The sequence below is a fragment of the Hipposideros armiger genome, unplaced genomic scaffold (genome assembly GCF_001890085.2).
Source record: "Hipposideros armiger isolate ML-2016 unplaced genomic scaffold, ASM189008v1 scaffold_125, whole genome shotgun sequence".
Taxonomy (NCBI): domain Eukaryota; kingdom Metazoa; phylum Chordata; class Mammalia; order Chiroptera; family Hipposideridae; genus Hipposideros; species Hipposideros armiger.
In genome coordinates, this window is record NW_017731475.1 from 3,034,535 (window position 1) to 3,043,895 (window position 9,361).

Consider the following 9,361-nt stretch of genomic DNA (forward strand, 5'->3'; position numbering starts at 1 on the left):
GGGCCCTCTGGCATCCCAAGCGAGTTCTTAACCATCGCGCCACTCGGCTGGCCCATCTTTTAAATTTTTGACATAGGTGAACATTGTGTAAAAAATGTGCCACCCATTTCTGCACCTCTTTCTTGAAGCCACCTCTTACCCCTCAAATGCCCATACCTGGCTCCACAACTGACCCTCATTGTTTGGCAACTCAGTGACTGATATTCTCTGATGCTATTCCACTCTATACTGGTTCTATGTAGAGTGTCCTTCTGGGAATCAATCTCCTACAGCTTTTTTCCTCACCTTCTCCTGTTTCTTTAAATTTCAGACACTCCTTTTTTCCCCATGTTCTCAGCTGATGACCTTGTTATTTCTCTTGGAAAAAAGAAGCATTCAGAAAGGACTTCCTCTCTTTTCTACCAACAAATCGTAAGTGTACCAGTGTATTGTGCCTTTCCTCCCCTCCAGACTAACTGCACATGCTCTGTTCTAAAGCTAAGCCATCCACTTGTGCATTGGATCCCATTTTGTTTTGTCCAACCCAGGCTTTTCTCTAGCAGTTATCCCATTTCTGCCCTTCATGATTTCCTCCATTTCTATTGGATCTTCCTATGAGCATACAAGTTTGTTGTAATGACTCTCACCTGAAAAGTAAAAAACCCAAACTCCTAGGAAGATAATCTATTCTTGTTCCCCACCCCCTCCTTTTGTCTTCTTTCCTCTTGAACTCACTCTAATGAGGATTTTGTTCCCATCATCACTGAAACTGCACTTGTTAGTGTCACCCATGACCTCAATGTGGCCAAATCTCATGGTTAATTCTTAGTCCTCGCCTTGGCTTTGCAGGAGCAGTTCATGATGAACTGAAACAGTTTCATCATTCCTCCCTTTTGAAACATACTTTCATTGCGTGGCTTCTAGGGCACCTCAATTTCTGGTTTTCCTCTTCTCAAGCATCTTTGCCTATATTTCTTCATGTTAGGCAAAAATCCTTTGCTGGTTCTTCTTCCATTACCCACCTGAAAACATTGGAATGCCCCAGGGCTTCTTAGACCCCATCAATTCCCCATCTACACTTACTCTTGGGGGTGACCTTATGGTATTCAATGGTTTTAAACAGTATGCACTAGTCTCCAACCATAACCTCTTCCCTGAGCTCCAGACATGTCTATTCAACTGCTTATCCAATATTTCCATTTGGAAGACTGATATTTTCCCCACTGAATCTGTTTCTCCTTAAAAAATCATCAATATTCATCCAGAGGGCTGAAGGCCAAAGACTAGGAGTCCTTCTTGAGTTCTTTCTTACTGAGTGTACATAGCCAATCTTGATTGAACCTGTTCTTGTCACTTCTGCTTTCCAACCAGTATCCAAATCTACCCATTTCTCACTCTCTCTATTGCTATTATCCTAGTCCAAGCCACTGTCAACTTTCTCCTTGGTTTCACTGTTCAGACATCCATCATTCAGCAGATGCTCTAAGACCCCAACAGTATGCCGGGTACTATTCTTTTCTCTTTTTTTAAAGATTTTTTTTTACTGGGATATTGGGGGGAAGGGAACAGTGCTGGCGAATTGGGGGAAGGGGAACAAACAAGTTGCTGTCGTTTTGTTCTTCAGTTTAGTTGTGGAGGACTTTGCTTCACTGGCCCAAGTTGGCACCATCATTGCACTCTTCCCGGGCGAGGCAGATCAGTCGCTGGCTTCTGGACGGCTGTTCACTGCGGCTGCTGGGCGCTCACGCTGGCTGCATACAGTAGCCTATGGCAACCCACTGCAGCAGGGGCTGCAGCCTACGCCATTGCCGGCGACTCACTGGCAGCCCTGCTCCAGGTTGAGCTGTTGTTCAGCATCTTAGCTGTGGAAGGCAGTGTCACCGGCCCTCAAATGTGAGATCCGAACCGGGGCCCTCTGGCTTCCCAAACCAGCTCTTAACCATCGCACCACTCAACCGGCCCCGGGTCCTATTCTTGGTGCTGATTTTGCAGCAAAGCACAAGCCAAACAAAAATCCTTGCTCTCAAGGAACTTAAATTCTGCCTGGCAGAGATGCCTCCTTATTGTCCCCTGGAACTTCTCTTTCCCTCTTCTCTCCTTCAGCCTATTATTCACCTAACATCCAGAATAACCTGTTAAAAAAAAAAATCTAAGAAAGATCAAGTTGTTCCCCGGCTGAAAGCCCTCTACTGGTGTCTCTGACTTCACCCCGACTGCTCCCTTTCACTGAGTCGACACAGGCCCCCACCCCCAAGCTCATGAGCTTGTGTCAGCTTCCTGGACTTTGTGCACATTGTTCTCTCTGCCTAGACAGTTCTTCTCTCAGCTGTTTGCACCCTCACTTTGTTCAGACCTTGATCAATATCACCCAGAGAGTTTCCCTGATCACCTTTCCTTAAATAGCTGCCCCTCATCATTCTCTAACCCTTAACCTTTATTTATTTTCTTTAAAGTATTTACCACTACCTAACATAACATTATATATATATATATATCTTTTGTTTATCTGAATTTTGTTATTCTCTCCCACAAGAATGTGATTGAGGTCAAAGATTTTGTATCTGCTGTTCCCTGTCTTTTTTCCAGCACTCAGAACATTGCTTTCCATATGGTGGGCATTGAATAAATGTTCTTTGTATGAATGAGTTAACTGAATGAACAAAAATTATATGTCATAATGGGGAACAGGCCCAGTAAGGTTGGAATCAAGAGAACTGGGTTATAATCTTGGTTTTCTCATTGACTGGTTATGAGACATTTTGCAAGTCACTTGGACCACTTTGAGTCTCTGTCTGTACATTGAGAAGTTTGGACTGTGAGTGTTTAAATCCCAGTTCTAACATTCTCAAATGCTGTGTGCATGGTGTCTTCACACTAGAGACCAACTCCTACGCCTCACTTGGCCCCAACAGGACTGATGGCACTTTTTCTAGAGCTGCTGGGAAGTAGACATGGGATTTTTCTTTTCTCTGTATCCTGTCAGGGTTGAGATCCCTGCCAGGATGGAAGTCACCACATTTGCATCTGCACAAACATTTCAGTCAAGAACCTCCCCAAGTTGCCTACTGAAGGGAATGAGCCAGAGTGAGGAATATCACAAGGAAAGAGATTCAATGGTGCTTTGATCAGAAAGTTCACTACATTTGCTTTCGATCACAATGCATACTCGCTCAGGTCTGTAATCACTTACTCTGTTAGGCACAAATCCTAGCAGGGAAAAAATAGCATGTGTACACGACTCCATCTGTGTGAGCCCCTGCCAGAAACATTTATGAATCACTCGTCTCCTGATAGACAACTTGCTTTCCTCGTTTGCAATCATATTTCCCACAGATGTTGCCTTTGAATTAGCCATTGTCTCATTTAGTTTTGAAAGTTTTCTCCTATTTGAGACCATAATACAGGCAAATCCCACCTACCATTAAAGTTGGCAGTACCTGCTCAGCATTAAAGGAAGGAGACATTTGGGACAAGCCAGGGAGCTGGAATCCAGGATCCAGGATAGATGCTTCTCCACAAGTTTAAAGTTTGGTATTTCTCAAGTCCTGGCGTCAGGGATGTTTATTCTCAGGTTATGCAAAGTCCCAGCTTGGGTTCTGGAAAAACTGACCTGACAACTTTGTCTGAAAGGAATGTCTTGGTAATTCCTGGGGGACATCTTGCTTTTATTAGACTATAGCTATTGTGGTGTCTGTCCTGAGCAATAAAGGTGCCACTTACTATACAGAACCCATACCTGTCATGGCCTTTATTGTCTGGCAATTTATATTCTGTTACACATCAAATCTGCTTACAGCCGTATTGTCTGGATCTCAGATGGTACTGAGAAATTTTGGAAAGTAAATAGATTTTCTTTGGGGCATATTTAGAAGTTAGTACACTGTATTTATAGAAATAACCTTCACTTTTGGGTCACTCTTCCATTCAACCTCTGTTGATTCTTCATTAACTTCAGTTAGATTTGGCTTCTCTTTCCTTTAGATATAAAATCCTAACCCAAACCCTAAAAACCAAATTTTATGCCTTTATAAATACCATGTCTGAACGTGCCAGTGGTGTGTCCAATTTCAGATACATGAGCTTGAAGTTAAATGCAGATTCTAATTTCCTTTAGAAAGGAGCTGATGAAAATCCATTGTGGAAAGGTTATGAGAAAAAGCTTATCTTATAATTGCAGCCAAAATTCAAGCCATTATTTAAGACGTGAAGCATTTGGCAACAGAAAGATTGTTGTCATTAAAAAGGAAGCCCGACACATTATTCTTGGGCTGAGAAAAAATAATTTAGCTGTCATTGTTACTTAAGGAGCGACACAGGAAGATGGCAGAAATTAAAATGAGCATTTTTACCTTGAATCGTAGAATATCTTTTTTTTTTTTTACTCTAAGAAGCAGAGATAATTAATAAACATAGCAGAGAGAGATTCACTTATTGGTTAGTATTTGACATGTAGCTAAATTTGTATTCCTTTAATGCATAGAGGAAGCCAGTAGAACTTTACCACGGTGGTAATAAAGAGATAAGAAATTCTTTTTTCACTAGTCTACTATTAGCAGCCTGAGGTCTGTAACTTAATGACATTGTTGCCAAATTGGTAGATATGCTTATACTCATTTTTGGAAAGAAAGGTTAGGGTGAGGCCACTGAGGTCATCCTGGCTGGGTTTACCTTAGCCTGGATGAAGAGGGGAATGGCCCCTGGAGATTTGCGTAGGTAAGTATTTGGAAGGCTCTGTTATTTTTGCAGGCTGAAGAAAAGTCCAGCGTACTTATCACCAACTCCTCCCAAACAGTCCCTCCAGATGTCCCTTCCCTCGGTAGTTATGCTGAATCACTGTCTAACATGGTTCTGGCTGTCTCGTTTCTCATCTCCTCCCAATGCGGTGTTATTTCTCTCTGCTTGATATGAGAGGAAAAGTCAGTGAAAATTCCCCAAAATGTTTTCAAATGGATTTCTTGTTCTAACATATTATCTCATATATATTCCTTTTCCTTGTCAATCCTGCTTGCCCTAAGCTTGCATTGCACTTCTGTGTGGCTAGGCTGTCTTCTTCCATTTTGGGGGAGGTGAGAAAAGAGGTGGCACATTCAATTTAGGTAATTAAGGAGAGATTAATCAAGGGGCTGTTTTCAAGGCTGTGGGCAAGGTTCATGGAAACCAACCAGGAATGGTGAAGCACCTTAATCTCACTGGTCTCCCATCTCATCTCCTCCTGCTGCCTCCACTGACCACACCCAGTGGAAAGCCCTGGGGAGCTCCTTGGTGCAGGCCAACCTCTGGAGCACAGAGCAGGGTGGAAAAGGTTGTATCTAGATAGACAAATAGAGAGTATTCAGCACTGGAATTACTTCTGGGAAATGGTCATTTTCACCTTTTCCTAGCACTCTTCAGGCTGCTTTCTTATCCTGTCAGTTGGTATCCTTAGCAATTCAAAGTGAATTCTTGTGTGATTGCTCAAATGAATTAGGGACCTACCATACAAAATAAAGAAAAAGGATCAAGAGTTCTTGTGCTTTTGCTCCTCATTCGCAGGCTTAATAAACCTAAGCAGAACATAGGAGAGTAAATCTGCTGCACTCTCTCGTCTCTTGTGGTCCCAACTGCAGTATAAATGAATCTGAGTAATGTGTTGTGAATTCTTCAGGCCAGTTGCAGGTAGCTGAGAGTTTACCATATTAAACAAACTTTTTTTTGTTTTGTTACTGTGGTCCTGTTTTGTTTAGGGTATTCCTTCCTTTTCTCTGTTTATGTCCTTGCCCCAATCATCGTTTTCTACCTCCACTTACCCTTTCATGTCCTTTGAAATGAATACCCCATTTTTTTCTGATATGGATGAAACCACTAGTATAAATAGCTGAGAAACTATTAGTGTCTTTCCTTTACCATCCTTCCAGAGTATGGGAGTTATAGGCTAGTTTTCTAAGAGTGTGGACATGCTTGGCTGAATAAGAGAAACATTTTAAAGATGGACTTCCTATATAACCTGCTCTCCTATGCACCTCCAGCCTGTAGTGGATTATGGAACCCTCGTTTGTCTCATTGAGGATGTAGACATCCTCCCAAGTTTGTGAGTGACCCCGTTTCTTCCCCTCAGATTCTCCCTTCCTTTAGTCCTCATGACAATTTTTTCTCAGACTCACTTCTGGCATTCCTTCAGGTTTCATCTGAATGTCATTTTTTTTTAATTTCCAGGAAGCTTCCTCTGATTCCCAAGAGCAGGATAAATCCTCTATTGTGGAATTTACTACACTATAATTAATCTGTTTTATCTGTCTTTGCCTGTAGTTCATAATACGCTCTGGCAAGGCATAAACAATAAGTGTTCTGTTCATCTCTATTCCCCTAACACCAAACAGGCAGTAGATACTCATTAAATACTCACTGAGTGGAAATTGACTCTGATATAGCCAAAGACCAACCGAGGTGCAACCACGGGAGTTTGGAAACCCAAGAACTTTATCAGTCATGGTAGGCCACCCTACACTGTCAGGCTTTTTAGCAGTCTTATTTCTTTTCTTTTCTTTTTTTAACGGCTTTTTAAAATTTTGTTCATTTGGTCAATAGCAGGTTTAAAAGTAGAATTTTGCATTTAGTTGCAAGGGTGGTGGCATTGCAACCTTACAGCAATTTACAAAAGTTCTAAAAGATTTGGCAAATGTTTTTGCCTGCTGCATTTTTGTAAGTATTTATTTTGGGAAGAGGCTGCAAATTTAACTTGCTTTTCATGGTCCCTTTCTTGCTTTATTTCTGTCTGAAGGAAACTGATATGAAATGAACTGGAAACTTTAACATTCTCTTTGTTCTTTTTTAACTCTATTATTAAAACAATGTGGAAAGAACACTGGACTTGGACTCATAAGCCCCAGATTTCAGGCCCCAATCAACCATGTTTTCTCATCTGAAACAGAGATGATAATAATACCAACTATATCGAGTTTTTGTGAGGGTTAGATGATCCATATAAAACATTTTGTGTAGGGCTTGGCAAATAGTAAGTGCTCACGAAGTGATGATGGTGGTGAGGATGATGACAGATGCTAAATTACTTAATATATCTGAATGCTTGCTGTTTTACATACATCACAGGATTGGGAGGGTCCCGCAGAAATGAGAAAAATATACGTGAAAGCACTTTTTAAACTACCGAACTCTAATGGATAACATAACAATAACAATATTGATGGTCATAATGCACAATCGTAAAAATAAATGTTGTATGTGTACTTAACCCTCATTCCATAGCACTCAATTCTGTTCTGAACATACTATGCTCTCTTTCTTTTCCTTGCTTGGGAAATCAAGAGTTATGACTGGAAATGAAGTTTAAATGAGCCAGTCCAACTCATCAAATGGTTAACTTTTCTAAACTTGATGTATCAATTTCCAATGGAAATTTTTAGTAAAAGGCAAAATGATGTATCAATTTCAAAACCTGAAAAGTTAATTCCACATTTCTCGGGCTCTTTTATCTATAGTGTCCCCAATGCCAAGAAAGTTTGTTGATTTAACTTTACATTTGTAAAAAGTAACACTTAGTTGGCAAACAAATACTCCTGAACTGAAGGAGATAAGCTTGCTATAAACTTGAAAGTCATTGCTTCTGGTTTTGTTTTGCATTTTGAAGAAAAGACTATTGGTGGCTTTCATTCTTATCACAAACAGCTTGAGTTTCCAGATTGCCAGCTGTGGGGTCTCTAGCAGGAGAAGTTCATTGGTATTTTTCCTTCAGAGGTACTTTTGAAACAAATCTTTAGGCCTGCTAAGTTCTAACCACAGCTCTTTCTGTTGAATGCCACTGAAGAAAGAGGTATTTAGGAGAATTTAAATATGTGGAAAATTCTTGGGATAGTCTCAGAACTTCAACTTTCTATTGCATCAAATATGACTTAACAGAACTTCTTTCTTTCCTTTTCAATTAGCAGTGTTACTGACTAATGAGTACATAACAAGAGACAGGAAGAAAAAAAAGATAAAAACAATATGGAGTGCAGTAAGTCCTCATTTAACCTTGTCAATAGGGTCTGCTACTTTAAGTAAAATGAAGTATAAGGACACCAGTTTGCCATAGGCTAATTGCTATAAACAAGAGCTAAGTTCTTATGGCAGCTCATCAATGTTATAAAAAAAAATGTTATTTAAGGACCTTGTACTGAGAATTGATAATCAGCCTTTGAAGGACTTTGAACCTCATGTTGCTGAGTAGATGCCTTGTGAAAAGTTGTCTGCTAATCAGAATCATAAAATGTTAGCTCTGGAAGGTGCCTTGAAGTCCATGAGTTAACTGTTCACCTCCTTCCTTTGCTAAGGAGGAAACAGATACTCCAGTTACTGATGTGTGTATGTGTTACGTTCCCCATGCTTTTCTGGGTCTCTCTTATTAGGTCTTGGTGATCGCATAAACACTGGGCAGTCATCAGCATAATCAGTGTTGGCAAAATGTAAATATTAATGCCTTTTAATCGGCTAGGCTTTTAGGAAACATGGGCCAAAAGCCTGGAATAATCCTGCTTAACTCTAGAAATGAAAGGTGCAGCAAGTTTTAAGAATTTTTATTCTAGTTAATGATGGTGATAGAAATGGCAATCGTGTTCACAGTGACAGAAGAAACTGCAAAGTCCTGTGTCGTGTGGGCACGTGGGTGTGTGTGTCCTAACTTCACCATGTGTTTCACATTCCCAACTTTCTTGTTACATTTCCTTCGAGCTTCTGTATTATTCAGCAGTAAGCCTGGGTGTAAGCAATGCCTCTGCTACCTAATGTTACCAGAGCAAATAAGCCATAGCACTGTAAACACTGGCTGTGGACATTTCCTTGGTACATGTGGAAGTGGGGTCAGTGCAATTTGTCCTTCCTGGATGCCCTTATAGGGACTGAAATTGACCAGTTCTCTCTCATAACTAAAGTCCCTTTGACCATGGGCCTAACCCCATCCTTTCTCTTTCCTTTTTCTGCTTCCTGATCAATAGAATGAGATTTGATACCTCGAGGCCTGAGAAAGTTAGGATATTTCTACTGCTAGCAATCAATCTTGGTCAAAATAGTTGGAATCTAGGCATTTGGTTAAAAAAATACATTTATTCACATAGCCTTTGATTTTAGAACAAATTTGTGATGAGTAATCAAGGTGAATATTAAAATGGATTTTATTAAATATAAAAAACTGCATTTCAAGACCAATGTTTATCTAAAAGCATCCATAGTATGAGGCCTGACAATTAAGTTCGCAAATTCATTGCAATGATGTTGCTAACCTTTTTTTGATCAGAGGGATTATTCATTATGAATTTGTACCAACTGGACAAACAGTGAACCAAGTTGACTATTTGGAAGTGCTGAAAAGACTGCGTGAAAAAGTTAGATGACCTGATCTTTTTGCCAACAA